This window comes from Onychomys torridus, unplaced genomic scaffold (assembly GCF_903995425.1).
Source record: "Onychomys torridus unplaced genomic scaffold, mOncTor1.1, whole genome shotgun sequence".
NCBI classification, from domain to species: domain Eukaryota; kingdom Metazoa; phylum Chordata; class Mammalia; order Rodentia; family Cricetidae; genus Onychomys; species Onychomys torridus.
The window spans coordinates 272-16,722 of NW_023412690.1; the positions used below are offsets into that span (position 1 = coordinate 272).

General features: G+C 43.4%; 1 pseudogene; it reads right to left on the reverse strand.

Annotated features, from left to right (window-relative positions):
* Positions 1-784: 784 nt before the first annotated feature.
* LOC118575769 lies at positions 785-13,302 on the reverse strand (annotated as a pseudogene).
* Positions 13,303-16,451: the final 3,149 nt, after the last annotated feature.

Sequence of the window (16,451 nt, forward strand, 5' to 3'; positions counted from 1 at the left end):
TAGAGTCCATAAAACTGAATTAAATTTGGCTGGAGGCAGGTTCTGCATGTAACCAACTAACCAAACACAATAGGCAACTGAACTAATGGACAACTTGAGATTATATCTTCCAGTGAATAAGTCTCAGTCACTCATAGCAGTTGACCCACCCCAGGCTGCCAACCATGCCAGCATGGCCAAGTAAGGCAAAAAAAGAGCTGGCAACAACTGAGCTGTGTGTCCATGCCCAGCTCCCTATTGTCTGTAGAAACTGAGGGCTGACTCTGATGGGTGCTGTAACTCTGAACTTTCTCTGGTTCAGGATATTATCCATCATGTATTTTTTCTGAAATAAATGCTACTAAATTTGATTTCTATTACAATTACCAAGCCAGAGTATTTACTGCACACAAAGACAAACGTGTCGGGTTGGGGATTTAGCTCAGTGGTAGAGTGCTTGCCTAGCAAGCACAAGGCCCTGGGTTCAATTCTCAGCTCCACAAAAAAAAAAAAGACAAACATGTCAAGACATGCTCCATCTCCCCAGTGCTCACAGCTAAAGTCAATGCCTCCCCAGCCATCAAGATCCTACCCAGTTCACAGCAGTGTTCATAGATGATGTCAGTTGTTCTTGCTGTGTTTCTTAAGAAAATGAATTTGCTCAGATTTAGAGGCTTTTAAATAATTCCCCAAAGTCCTGATGGTCAGAATGTACCTTTAGTTCAAGAGTGCTCTTATGGCACTGTAGCCAGGATAAAGGGACCTTTCAGGCAAAGCTGCTGGAACAGACTCAGTAACAGGAATCCTAGACCTGTGTGTCCAGGAGGATGAGCCTGCCCTCTAGTGTCTGGGAGAGGAAGCACAAGTGGGTCTCACCTATAGAGAAGGGCATGAAAGCTTCATTTTTCTTCAGAGCCCCATTGGCATCCAGGAAGTGGTCAGGGTTGAAGGTGTCTGGTTGTTTAAAGTATCGTGGGTCATGGAGAGCGGCACTCAGATGGGGTACACTTCAGTGTTCTAGGAGACATTATGAGACACAAAGATATTAGCATACCCTGACTCCCATCTCAGACAGTCAGTCCCTGAAAAACACAGAATGCTAGGAAACCACAAACAGGCTGAGGTTGGTGATGAGGAGAGTGGAGGATGATCATGGAGTAGAGATGTGGAATCACAGCTGGTCTCACCTTGGGGAGCAGGTACCCTCGGAGCAAAGTGTCTTTGGTGACTTTGTGTGGGACACCAATCGGGGAGATCTGAAAATCTCTGAATCTCATGGATGACAGCCTCAGTGTAAGGCATTTTGGTGCGGTCATCAGACTTGGTAGACGGTGCGAGCCGATCACCTGATCGATCTCCTTTTGGACTTTCTCTGAACAGAAAAGGGAAGAACAGACAGGCCCACCCCCTATCATCAGGCAATGCACAGCAAACAGCATAGGAACAGTGCAGAGCAAGTAGACTCTGCTGAGAAAGACACAGTGCACTCTTGGACACGCACACCTGTGCTTCCCTCAAGGCACCTGTCTCTCCAGCCACACTTAGAGCTTTAGTAGAGTCTCTCTCAAAAGCTCCAACCTTGCTTGTAAATAGAAAAAGGGAAAACCTACAACAAAAGGCTATTTTTAATCTATCCATCTGGAGTGATGACTGGAGAGGGAGACGGTAAGAATTTTCTCCTTTTGAATCATAATGTTATAATTTGTATTTCTGTTTATCACTCATATATACATACACAAAAATATACAAACACACAAAGAGTGACAGAGGGACAGACATTTTTGCATGGAATTTATGTTTAAAAATCCAGTGGGCTGGAGAGATGGCTCAGTATGGTTAATAGCACTGACTGCTACTCTTGCAGAGGACACAGGTTCAATTTCCAACACCCACATGGTGACTCACACTGTCTGTGACTCTAGGTCGACCATCACAGTCATATATGCAGGCGAAACTACAATGTTAACAATTAGTTAAATAAATTTTAAAATCCAGGCTAAGAATCTGAGGCTATATCTTCAGAAATAAAGGAAGAACATTAATCTATGCATACTTGAATACAAAATATGGATATGTTGGTGAGTATGTTGGCCCATCAAATGACTCAATCAGTAAATGTATTTGGTTTCATCACAACAGCCTGATTTGACATCCAGAACCCACATGAAGGTACAAGAGAGGCCCAACTACACAGAGTTGTCCTTCCACCTCCACACATGAGCTGCAGCAGACATACTCACAGGAACAGCAAATCATTTCTAACTCTTTAGAATGTGAGTGTGTAAGTCAACAAAGCAATGAATGAGTCAGTTAATAGAAGGAAAGATTGCTGAGAGAAAGAAATGAGCAAACTAAAACCTAGATATATGTATTCTACTTCTACCTGTTATATTAAACAATTAATGAATCAATAAATGACTCCTACATAAATAAATCAGTGCATACAACCAGCCAATAATCATGCAAATGTAGATTCAACAAAGGAATATGTGAATGAATGAATGAGTAAATATAGGAATAAATAGGTAGTTCTAACACGAATTGCTAAATGGTCTTATTAATAGGAAAAAAAACAACAGAACCAGATATGGGATGAAAGCTGAAAGCTCAGATAGAACAAGTCACAGCCAACCTCACCTCGTCAACTCCTCAGCCAGTCCTGTTTCCATGAATCTTCAGATTGAAAGCCTCTGAGTCTTCACCCCTGAGGGTGTCAGTTGAACTGCTGCTTATTTCCTGTCTCCTCACACCTTATATACTATTCTCCACACAGCCATGTCACTTCCTGGGATTAAAGGCATTTGTGCTTTCCAAGCAAAGGCATGAGATCTCAAGTGCTGGGATTAAAGGCATGCCTGACTCTTTCAGCTGTGTGGCCTTGAACTCACAGAGATCCAGACAGATCTCTGCCTCCCAAGAGTTAGGATTAAGGGTGTGTGCCACCATTGTCTGGTCTTTATGTCTAGTTTAATGGCTGGCTCTGTCCTGTGATCCCAACATAAGTTTATTAGAGTACACAATATATCACCACAGGTATTGAATGATAAATAAACCCCAGGTAAATGAATGAGCCATTAAAAAGATACATGGAGGAATGGATGGACACATGAAGGATAAATTCAAAGGCCAGTGGGAAGGATTAAGGAATGAAAACATTTGTATATGAATAAATGAATGACTCAATGACAGATAGGCATGAATATGTATGTAGCAGGATGGATAGAAAAATGGATGGGTGGATAAAGGATGGATGGGTAAATGGGAGAAGAGGATAGGAAGATGAGTGAATGGATGGAAGTAAAGACAGAAGGGAAGAAGGAGGGAAAGATGGATGGATGGATGGATGGATGGATGCTTGCATGCATGCATGCATGCATGGATCAACCTTTAAGTGATAACAGAAAATGGGCCAGCTGAGTGTTCATTCACCCAAAACAGTGACCTAGTTTAGAAGTAAACCAAAGCCTTCAGAGATCCTGATGTAAGAGGCCCATGTCTTGCCCATCCACACAAACCTCCACAGCCAAAAGGGAGCTAGAAGATCCCCCAAATGGCAGCTTATGGCACACCTGTAATATGGGGGTATTTGAGCATGAGCAGGAAACCATTGCAGAGAGTGATGCTGCTGGTCTCGGTGCCAGCAAAGAAGAGATTCAGCACAGAGATCATGAGGTTCTTGTGATGGAATTCCGTGTGAGGGTTGAACTTCTCCTGGTTCCAGATGGGAAAGAGAAGAGTGGGTCAGGGGTGACTGGGTCCTTACAGGGAGATACTCACACATCCTGGGAACTGTCCTTCTGTCACACACTATATGGACCACACAGCATTTCTCAGTCCTTGATCATGTCCCTTGCTCTCTATTCTGTCTTCTCTCTCGACTTTGTTCTCTGGTATTTATTACGTTTTGTCTCCCAGGCTCTCTCTTCCTCTGAGGTCTTTTCTGCTTTTTGTCCCTTGCCCTGTGTTTCTTCCACAGCCTTCTTCCTATTTCATTTTCTCCTCCCTTTCTCTAGTCTTCAATTTCTAGATTCTTCTGCATCTCCTCCACTCCACTTCCTGTCTCTCCTCCCCATCCTCTGCCCCCTCTTCCTCTGCTCACATCCTCAGCCTTCACTCTCACCCATCACTTCTCTCATGCATGCAGGACTTACCTTCTCCATGCGTAGAAGGTAGGTATCGATGAAGTCCCTTGGATTGCTGGGGTCCAAGGTTGCCCTGTGTTTCTCCACACTCTGGCCAGTGAAGTCCAGGATTTCCTGCAGGTTTTTGAAGATTTGCTTGTGGGCACCAGGAAAGTACTTCAGGAAACCAGAGAAGAGCTCAAACATCTGTAAGAAAGAAGGACCCAGGAGGCCACCTGGAGCTAGCAGGTCTCAGGAAATGGACAGTGATCTTCTATTCTTCTATTGCTATGAAGAGACATCACAACCAAGGTATTTCTTACCAAAAAATTTATTTTGAGGGCTTGCCTACCATTTAAGGAGGTTAGTCCATTATCATCATGGCAGCAAACATGGCAGCATGCACACAGGAATATGCCTGAGAGCTGACATCATGATGTACAGGCAGACAGGCATGTGCCTGAGAAATGACATCATGGTATACAAACAGACAAGCATGTGCCTGAGAAATGACATCATGATATACAGGCAGACAGGCACGGCATGTGCCTAAGAAATGACATCATGATGTTCAGGCAGACAGGCATGTGCCTGAGAAATGACATCATGGTATACAAACAGACAAGCATGTGCCTGAGAACTGACATCATGATATACAGGCAGACAGGCACGTGCCTGAGAGCTGACATCATGATATACAAACAGACAGGCATGTGCCTGAGAAATGACATCATGATATACAAACAGACAGGCACGTGCCTGAGAGCTGACATCATGATATACAAACAGACAGGCATGTGCCTGAGAAATGACATCATGATATACAAACAGACAGGCATGTGCTTGAGAGCTGACATCATAATATACAGACAAGCAGGCATGTGCCTGAGAACTGACATCATGATATACAGGCAGACAGGCATGTGCCTGAGAGCTGACATCATAATATACAGACAAGCAGGCATGTGCCTGAGAAATGACATCATGATGTACAGGCAGACAGGCAGAACTAGAGGGAACACCAAGTCTTGCATAGGATTTGGAAACCGCGAAGTTCATCTCAAGCAACATATCTCCTCCAACAAGGACCCAGATCCTAATCCTTCCAAACAGCTCTTCAACTGGATGTCAAGTATGCAAACACTAGCCTATGTGGGCCAATCTCATTGAAACCATCACTTGCTTCTAGGTCCCCGGATTTCATGAAGAAACATACAAAACATACACACACACACACACACACACACACACACACACACACACACACACACAATCCCTCTCATAGTGTATACTATACACATTCATGGTTTTGAACTTTATCTCTAAATCTGACTCTGATCTTTGCTGGTACGCTATAGACATGTCAGAGCAATAGCAGATGGCAATTAATATTCAAGGTGTCAGCCCACCAGTAGTTCAACTTTCTAATGGGATTGTCTCACTCAAGGAAGCCTTGAAAGAAAACAGACTCCATAATGTATTTTTCTTCTGTTGTGTCCCTACATGCTTACTGCTACTGTGTATATGGTGTTGGGAGTCATCTACTGCCTAAATTGTAATATGCTCATTTCATGAATATATTCCATCTACTGGGCATATTTATATCTGTGGATTGTCATGAAGATGATTTCTTCTTAAGCTGTATAATTTTGATGAATAAATTCTAGGATATTTTTTCATAACTAGGCCTATTGTTCCACGAGTACTGTCATATACTTAGGACCTGTTTTATATCATAGCTCAGGCTGACACAGGAAAACTGTTGTATTTCCAGCTACTAAGATAGCTGCATACTATTAGCTGGTTTTAGGCTTCAAAGTAACTTCAAATTAGACCAGGTGCCTTACTAATGGGGTTTTAAGATAAACATTTCCCAGGGAAAGCAGTCTAATGCACAAGGACAAAAGAGCAGCTGTCTAATTTATTGAACCAAGGTTACAGGTACAAAAAAACCTAATTGCTATTCCAATCTCTCTTGCTAAATGTGGCTGATAATATAGGCCAGTGATTAACTCCTGCACAAGTTCCTAATCTCAGTTTTATGATACAGGCATACACCTGAAAACTCAAAGTTCAGCCAACTAACAGTTTTTCTGTTATGCTCTAAAATTTCACAGGTGAAAAAGAGTTACAAGTTTCCTTTTTTATGGTCTAAAGTTACACGCAGGACAGAAAAATATATTTCAAGAACTAAAATGCATTTAATGTCACTGTGCCTTGGAAAATATTAAGTAGGATTATCATAGGATATTTCAGGTAAACCTTAGTTCCAACCAAAGCATCTAGTACAGAGAATTCAAGAAAGCCTCCCAATCACAAAATGTTAGCATAAAATGTTTATTATACTCAGAAATATAGGGTAGTTGATGATTTTATTTTTCTTAGACTCTTCAATAGTTTAGGTGTATAACTGTTCTAAAATCTTTTATAAGTCTGTCTCTGTAAATAGATAACAATACCCAGTTCTTTCTTTATGCTGCAGCTACAGATTACAACCACACCAATTAGAAAGCTAACATATATTACAAGCATGTTGTTGTAGGGATGATTCTGTTTCTTATCAAGTGAAATGTGACCTTCAAATATAACTTTCACATTTCCTGAAGGATTTATGTTGAGTATATATAGCTATGTAGAAAAAAAGAAAGAGAGATTCATTGGAAGAGAATAAAGAAAGTAACCTTTAACATGGTGTGAGTTTTTTCCCTATTCCTAAAATTCCCCAGATAAAGAAGTCTTAGCTTCACAACACCGTGGATTCCTTGCAAGCCCTGTGTGCAGCCTTGGAGCTTGTTCTCCTAGGCTGCGATAAACCTCGCCCTTCTCTTTATCTCCCTTTTCCTCTCCTCTGCTCTCTCTCCCATTACCCTGTGTTGAATTGTCATTGTTTGTTTTAATTTGGGAGTTTTTCTTTATGGACACAAGATCTCATTCATGCCAGACTGTCCTTAAATTCAATATGTAGCTAAGGATCACCCTGAGTTTCTCATCCCCTACCTTCATGTGCAGGAATTGCATGAGTTGTGTACCATGACACCCAGGATATACAGTCTGGGCCTCAGGCATGAAAACCAAGTCCTCTACCCTCTCAGCTCCAGCTGCATCACCCACATCACCATTTTCTGAATGTGTCTATGGCTCTGTATTTCTGCATTCAGGTCTCTGCCCTGCTCCCCATCCCTCTCTGCATCCTGCTCTCAACATCCTTTCCTCTCCATCCTGTCTCGGCCTTTCTTCCAGCCCTAAGACACTCCCTTCTTCACTCACAGAGCAGTGTCTTCCTTCCTCTGCTCTGGATGCTCCTCTCTTCCCATCACTGACCTGGCTGAAGAATGAGCTGTACAGTGTGAAGGTCTGATAGATCAGGTCCAGCAGGCGCAGGAACTGGCGGTCTTTGTAGTCGAAGCGCTTTCCAAAGACAATGGAGCAGATGATGTTGGCTGTGATGCACTGGAAGAGGAAGGTGGGGTCCATGGGGGCTCCTGGAGGACAAGGATGTAGGACAGGAGAAAGAGGATGAGGAACCATAGAACATTTAGCTTCAGCCCCATCATGTGAGGCTGCCCCCATCACTCTGTAATCAAAGTACAGCAACAGTGGCTACCACATTTGCACATATGATGCACATATGAGTCCAGGCCCTTCACTTAGAAATGCATACATCATTTTTTCAACTTCCCTCAATACTGTACAGAAAATGGGATACTACTCATATACAAAAAAAGAGATTCTACCTTCACTAAGGCACTAAGTCCCAACTATGGTTGGGACTACAAAACTAAGATGAAAAGAAGAGTGTGTATATTCAGCCTCCAACCTATACCTCCTCCCAGGACAACATTCTGACTCTGAGATGATACCTAACTCCCACTGGCTGGAATGGTGCAGAGAAGGGTTCAGGGAATGCCTGTGTGAATTTACAAGCCCTGCACTCTGCATGCCAATCTGCCATCCCTTCTCTGACTTCTGGGCTCTGTGGTGTTCCAGAAGCCATCAGCACCTGCTGCCTGAAACCTTCGTATGTCAGGTTCAGTCATGGACCCTGGTGGTTTAGAGGGCTGTTGTTCATCCAAAATATTGGGCCACCATTGCCCTTCCCCCTGGTCCTGGATTGTCTGTGGTCACTGATCCCATGTAGATCTGCTGGTCGCTGTGTCAGAGGAGCAACAGATGGCAACTGGAGTCCAAGGTGTCAGCCCACCAGGGGGAAACTCTCTGATGGGTCAGTCTTGGTTCGGCAAGGCCACAAGTCCCAGGAACCCAGAATGTCTTTTGCTTCTGCTGTGCCTTTACATGTTTCTGTGGCCATCTTCCTCTGGGATCTGCTGGGGGTTAATGGATGTGGGGAGACACCCCTGCCTGTGATGTAGTGTGTTTATTTCATGGGAACCATTCTCATGGGCATTTTTATCTGTGGATTGTCATGAAAATGATTCCTACCTAAATTGTACTGTCAAGTTGATAATAATAATGATAGTTTATACAGAGTTTTGATGAATAAAAACAAAGACAAGGAAATGTTACACAGTTAGGGCCTATGAGTTTTACAGCTAAGGCCTATCACTTTCACCTGAGGAGCTGCTTTAGATCACAGTTCAGGATAACGATTAAGGGAAACAATTGAGTCCCCAGGATCCAGGCTGGCTCTAATTCTCTTAATGCTGAAAGATGCTGTCACAGTTTTCTGTGTCCACCATTAGCTCAAACAAAACTTCTTAATAACTTCAAGTAAGACCATATACTCTGAGAATAGCTTTATGACGAAGAACTCCAGAAAACAATCTGAACTTAACAAGGACACACAGCTGAGTTGTAGATTCATTATGCTAATATCAAAAATACAGAGCAACCTGATTGTTGCTAGCTGAAGTACTTTCCTTGCTAGATCTGGTTGGTGATCAAAGGTGATGATTAATTAATTCCTTTCACCCATTCCTGACCTCCATTTTCTGATATTAGATACTATTGATAAATGAGTATGTATCCTGAGGATTCAAATTTCAGCTGACTGACTGGTTTTTTATGTATAAAAGTTTGGGTTTGTGACTTCTTTAAAATTCCTTATGAGATTACCTTTAAGAATAGATAATAAAAGTGGTTGATAATTTCTTTGTAACAGCAGTATGCTGCCTGCCAAAGAGTGGAATGAGAACAAACGGTCCTTGTTTTCTCATATTCTATTAATCTTAACAAGTTGCTAAAATGTTATAATGTATTGGGTTATTAAGTTGACTCTGTTTTTAATCATGTGAGTTGAAAACATGTTTTTACCTATATTCATTATAATCATTCACTTGAAAAAAATTAATGGAACCACATTGTGAAGCTTGTATTGCTTAAAAGACTTCGTTGGGGAACATAAGCTGTAGAGGCCAAAAGAAGAGGGAGAAGCAAGAGGAGGATGAAAAGGAGGAGAAAGAGGAAGAGGAGAGTAGAGGAAGAAGGACAAGGAGGAGGAGAGGAGGGGGAGAGGAGGAGAAGAAGAAGAAAGAAGGAGGAGGAGAAGTGAAGAAAGAGAAGAGGAGGAGGAGAAGAGGAGGAAAAGGAGGAGGAGGAAAAGGAGGAGGAGAAGGAAAAGCAGGAGGAGGAGGAAAAGGAGGAGGAGGAAGGAGGAGGAGGAGGAAAAGGAGGAGGAGAGGAAGAGGAAGAGGAAAGGAAACCATCCAGAAGGTGATTTAAAAAACAGTCCAGTGTGCTGACGCTGTGGATTTCCATTTGAGTCCTGGGCTGCCTGGAGCCTGGTCCTCCAGACAGCGATATAGGTCCTGCCCTGGGGCTCATCACCTTCACTCTCAGCCTTAGAGCTCACTTCTCTTCCTTTGGCTTCCTCCATCTCTGACTGCTCTTTCCAGTCCTTCTTCCCAGCCTCTGCACCTTTCTTCCCTCCTGCCTCTGCACTGACCTCTCAGATCTCCTGAGAAAGGTCAATAAGATGGCAAATGTCCCGTGTACAGAAATGGAGGTGCAAACAACAGTCATGTCACCAATATGCCCTTGATGTGAAGACCCCTCAAGTCCCCAGAGGTGCCTCTGAGTTCACCCAGAGTCCAACTCCCACCGGCCTCTGAGCTCACTGCTGCTCACCAGCACAACCACAAGGAAGAAAACACAGTTCCCTGCTTAGAACACGTCTGCAGTTCCTCCTGCTCCCTTCCCTCTCGGTTACCTCAGGTCTGCATTTGTCTTTTATTAGACTATGATGGGTAACAGTGACGAAGGGTAAGCCAAAGTGGCCTTGAACTCCATATGCAGTAGAAGGTCACCTTGGAAATCTCAGCATCCTGCCTCCACCCTAGAGGACTGGGAATATAAACGTGTAGGACCGTGCCCGATGTATGTGGTGCTGGAAGCAACCTTCACTCAGCCACAGTCACATCAAAAAGAGAGCCTCACAACGTAGACAGGACTAGCCTTGAACTCATGACCATCATGCCTCACTTTCTAAATTCTGAGAGGACAAGTATGCACCAGTCATACCCAATTGACAAACAAAATTAATTCACAGGCTGATTTTCTGAAGAAACATTGCAGCTATGGTCAGTATATGTTTCTGAGTTATTTTGTACACAATATACCTCATGTTTCTTCCCTACGCTTGTATTTTTTCTCTCTTTCTACCTGTGTCCATATCTCATCCTACCCATAGTGTGTGTGTGTGTGTGTGTGTGTGTGTGTGTGTGTGTGTGTGTGTGTGTTGGTCTGTCAGTCTGTCTGCCTTTTTATCTACCCTTATATGTCTGTTTGTCTTTCTTTGGTTGTGCACTCAGGTCCCTGTATCACCATCTTCCTTTATGCTCATTCTCAGAGACTCACCCTGGGATTTCTGCAGCTCCTCCACCAGACATCGGGCCTCCTCCTTTATTCGCTCCTCTACAGTCCGCTTCCCCATCCCAAAGTCCTTCATGGTGGCCAGAGAGAATCGCCTAAGGGCCTTCCAGCGTTCCCCATTGGCAAAGATCACACCTTAGACAGAAGGGGATGTATGGGTAGTTACACTGGAAGGTCGGAGAATCTGAGTCCTTCCCCACAGCTCGGGCTCCACCTTCCGGAACCACATCCTCCACTCCACTCTGCCCCATATCTCACCATATCCCTGTAGAAATGGCTCAACCACAGCAACTGTGCCCCGGCCAGAGAAAGCCTCAGCTTGGTCCAGCAGAGCCTCCCTTATGGCCTCTGTCCCACACAGCATGACCACAGGCCTCGGTCCCAGGTGCACTGTGAACACATCTCCATATTTTTCTCGAAACTGCAGAGCATAAGGGCACCAGGGTTGTCGTTAGTCAGTGCAGATGATGTTGTTACACTGTGAAAACACATACAGAATGGAAAATAGGAACCTCTCATATGACCACCCTTTCCCTTCTGGGAGCCCAAAAGGGTTATTTCTCCACATAGTCAGGGCCTGCACTGATTGGTTGGGCTTCCTGTTCAATACAGCAGTACTGTAGAGTAGGGATGAAGGTCAACACATGTTTATAATCAAGCAATATGGAGATAGAGGCCAGAGAATCACTAGTCATCCTTTGCTAAACATCCATTTGGAAGCCAGCCTCAGCTACATAAAATCTGTCTCTAAAAAACATATACGGTTATGGAGGTAGCTCCATGCCCAAACCCTTCAGTCTGGCCAGCTGAACCTTGCTTCCTGTGACCCAGAGTCAACCTGCCCAATGCATTCTGACATTCAGAAAATGGCTGACCTACCCCCTGGGTTACATGGGAAGGGAAAGTAGTAGTCACTAGTGGTGGACCTGAATGTGAGTCATGACTTCAGAACACACAGTTGGAAAATACCTGACAATACAACCATCTGGGCATCTACAGGGAATTGATCCCAGGAATATCACAACACTCCAGTGCTGAAAGCCCCTGAAGAGAACAGTGCAATGTTTGCACATAACCCACTCATCCTCTTGGACCTTTACCTCACTCTAGATTACAATGCAGCAAATAGAAATGAAAGGCTACGGGGCTGGGCAGTGGTGGCGCATGCCTTTAATCCCAGCTCTCTGGAGACAAAGCCAGGTGGATCTCTATGAGTTCGGGGCCAGCCTGGGCTACCAGGAAAGGCACAAAGCTACAAAGAGAAACCCTGTCTCAATTAAAAAAAGAAAAAGAAAAGAGAAAAGAAATGAAAGGCTATGAAAACAGTCAGTGTCCAGTGTAGTTTAGGGACAATGCTAAGGAAAACCTCTACAATTGATATTGACCTACTTATGTTTTTAGGCCGAGTCACAATATGGGATCTTTTGCAACAATGAACTATCAATACATATATCAGATCAAAGATGTTATATAAACTTGAAGGAGGATCATGAGTTTGAGATTAACCTGGGGAAAGTAGGGCTACCTTGTCTCAAAAGCTAGTTAAAAACAAATGACTACACCAATGATCCAGATGGGTGATGTGTTAACAATGAATGGGTAGCAGGAGGTTGGGATTGTTGCCACTATATCAGCTTTCTAAATGGGAAGTGAGGCCAAGGATGATAACTGATTATTAATAAACAAGTGGTAATTGAACATGAAATCTCCCTTGTGGAGACTGGTAAAGATGGTGCCATGGTCAGATGCTTGGATGGTCCATGGTGTTTATAACTGATAAGCACTCCCTACCTACCCCACCTCCTGACCTGCCTCTCTTCCCCTTTGCTCCAGAAACATGGCAGGTTAATCCGTTGTGATGGCAGAAGCCAACTTTATCTGTTGGTTTCTCTGATATCTTTCTTTCTTTTCTGGAACAAAGAAGCACCAAAGAGGGAAATTGTAAAACCTTAGCAAACACCTTTGACACCCCTGTCACTTTTCACACACCAAACACAGTTCCCCACATGATTCCAACATTGAAAGAACATGCCTGTTGATTCTGGGCACAATCCATCATCAATCAGCATTTCACCTTTCACTTAGCCACCTCCCACCTGAGGCTACAGCTTGGATGGAGTCCCTTCCTCATCCTGCTGAGTGATCTCCAGGAGCAAACATGGGGCTAAGCCCATAGAACCACACAACCACTGTGCATGTCTCACCAGCATGAAGGAGTTGAGGAGGCCTCTTCTGTCCAACTGTAGTAAGTTTCCCAAGAGGGGTAGGGGACGTGGTCCCGGTGGTAGGTGGCCATGGGCTTTTGGGTGTCCCCTGACTAGAAGCAGTAGAAGCCCACAAGGATAGCAAGGAAGAGCAGGACACTGACCTCCATGGTCCTGGTCTGATCACCATCCACTCCACTGCACACTCCAGCAGGACTTTTTATGCTGAGCATGTCTCTCCACCTAGTTAGTTATGCAACTTGAGCGGTTCCTGCCTCCTATTTCATCATTGTCCAGGAGTGTGAGCACTCATACTTCCTGCTTGGGCTGCCAGTCACCTGCTCACTCCATATTCCATAGATGTTGTCAAGGACTTGAATCAGATACACAGGACAAAAGAACATTGGGAGTAACATATCTTGATTTCTAGGTGTGAGTGTGCATTTCTCAGCTCAGTATTGCCTGTTTATTGATTCAGACATGGACCTCTGTGTGTGTGTGTGTGTGTGTGTGTGTGTGTGTGTGTGTGTGTGCTGCATATGTGAAGGGATTTTTCTTATGTGAATGACATGTATGTGTTTTTGTGTACTCCTCAAGATGTGTGTGTGTGTGTGTGTGTGTGTGTGTGTGTGTTGTATCTGTTGCAGTGGTGTGGTTGTGGTGGTTGTGGTGGTGGTGGTGTGGAGCTTCTGGGTTTCTGATCATTGTGACTGGTGATCACATCCTCCTCCTGGCTGTTTCACAGCAAGTGGAGCTCTCTGACCTTCCCACTGACCCATCTCTTTCTAACAGTGTCTCTGTCCCCTGTAGACTCTGACCTCATTATGCTAAGAATGTCTTACTCTGTTTTCTACTGAGACAGAACCAGAGACTGGAAAGTTATAATTAGTAGGCACTTTAAATTTGTGCTTCTAAAAGAAATCATTTCCAGGAATACCACATCGTGTCTGGTGAGGCATTTGCTGCTGCATTATAACATGACATGGGGCAATCATTTGTGACTAAGACTGACAGAGCTAAAAAGGGGACTGAACATGCCCACAGAGGACACACTCTATGATAATGACACAATCCAATTACAAAGTGCCATAGTTAGAGTGTGAGCTATCTCCCAGGACTCCACGTGTTTGAATGCTTGATCTCTAACTAGTAGTGTTTTTAGGATGTTCTCAGACTTGGCAGAAAGATGTAGGTTACCTGAGAGGACCCTCCTCTCTCTCTTTCCCACCTGCCACATACTCCCACAGCAAATCTAGAGGCTCAGCTACCCTGCCTTCTTGCCTTGAAACTGACCCTAAATAAATCCTTCCTCACACTTGCTTCTGAGCAAATATTTTACCACAGTGAAACACAACTAATGCATGAGTGGGATTGTTATGGGATTAAACTGGCCATTTAGTTCCTTGTTTGAAATTCTAGGTAGTTTGGGCCCCAGCTTTGACATAGGAAGGATCACATATCAGTATCAAAAAAGAAAGGCATGTGGGAGAGAGAGGAAGGGAGAGAGAGAGAGAGACTGGGTATGAATGTTACCCAATTTAAATAACTTGCTACCACTCACAACCCTTTAAATAATCTACAACTCTCAAAATATGACTACTAACTAAAGACCAACTGATCAAATAAGTAAACTGGTAAGGAACATTCCACAACCAACATAACATAAAGGCAAAGTCTGAATCACATTTTAAACATATCATCTCTTCTTTGGTTGCTTTATTCAGTTAACGGTATTGTAAGACATAACACTAAGAAACTGACCATACCCACAGTCTATACAACTCAGTGAACATCCATTCACTTGGAATAGGAGTAGGAAGCTGAAGAGTTTCGTGCTGTCATTTTATTCCTTTTTAATTTTCATTTTATGTGTATAAATGTTTCATCTGAACATACATATGTTTTCTACATGCATGTCTGGAGCCCAAAAGGTTCACAGAGAACAGTATATGCTCTCAAATTAGAGTTATAGATGGCTGTGAGCCTCCATGGAGGTGCTGGGAACTGAATCCAGGTCCTCTGCAAGAATAGTAAGTGTTATTCACTGATGAACCACCTCCAAGTTCATATCTCATTTCTTAATGCAGTAATAATGGCATTTGAATTTCAACTTCAATTTTACAGGGAATGTTCAGCAATTAACACTCTCCTCGACCCGTAAAAATAATCCATCTTGCTCTCTCAAATAAACGATATTCATTCAATCCCAATACCGCCAACTTTAAATTGTTTTAAAGCCTTTCCCATGGTCCAAGGCTTATTTTTACCAACTTCCTTAGTCATCATTCAATTGTAATCTACAAACTAGCATCAATCTGGAGAGGTAACGTACACACACTGGGGTCAAGCTGCATACATGTCTGTGTTTTGGAAGAGAACCTTCATCTTCTATGGCAGGAGATTGTATCTTATCTTGACATTTTGACAAAGGAGATGATGACAGATGAAGAACCTGGAAGGATGTGTTGAGTCATCCTCAGGGAAGAGGAAGAGGGAGAGAAACTGAAATAGAGCCTGCCATTCTGACAACACTGACATCTACAGAGCTACATACACATTCAAGGGCAAAACCTGCTGGAGATGGGCTCAGTTGATAGAATACATTCTGTGCATAGATGTCAACTTGGATTTCACCTTCATCACTGCATCAAGTGAGTGTGATAATAAACACACACAATCTCAGGGCTGTGAATGTCACTCTTGACTACATAAGGATCAGATTCCAGTTACAGACATTCTTAAACTATTTCAACACAAGAAATTTCAGTTATCAAAGACCCAGAACCATCAACATCATCTACCCTCACATAGGTCAATATCATTGTGGCCGAGGGGTCAAGGATCACCCAGTGTGTATTGTCCTGATAGACAAGCAGATCAAAAGCAACCTAAAATGTCAATACACTTCCTCTTTCTTTCTCTCTTGGTGTGAAGGTCTCATGAAACCCTACCAGCTCTGTATCACAGTGTGGCCAAGAATGATTTTATATACCTGATCCTCCTGGCTCCTCTATTGGTGCTGAGAGCATAGTCATGAACCACAATGGTTATAGTATACACTGCTGGGATTGAATTCAGGACTTCCTGTCCACGAGGCAAGCCAACATTCTACCAATTCTGAAAAATCCTCAGAACCCATTTTTTTGTTTTGATCAATTGTTTTAAGGAAATACAATATCACTATGCAGCCCAGGCCAGACTTGAACTCCTGATTCTCCTGCCTCCACTTGTAATACAAGCGGATTTTGCTCTGCCACTCAAGACTCTGTGAATTTGTGATCTTTTCTCTTGAGTAATGAAGATTATAGGCTTATGCCAC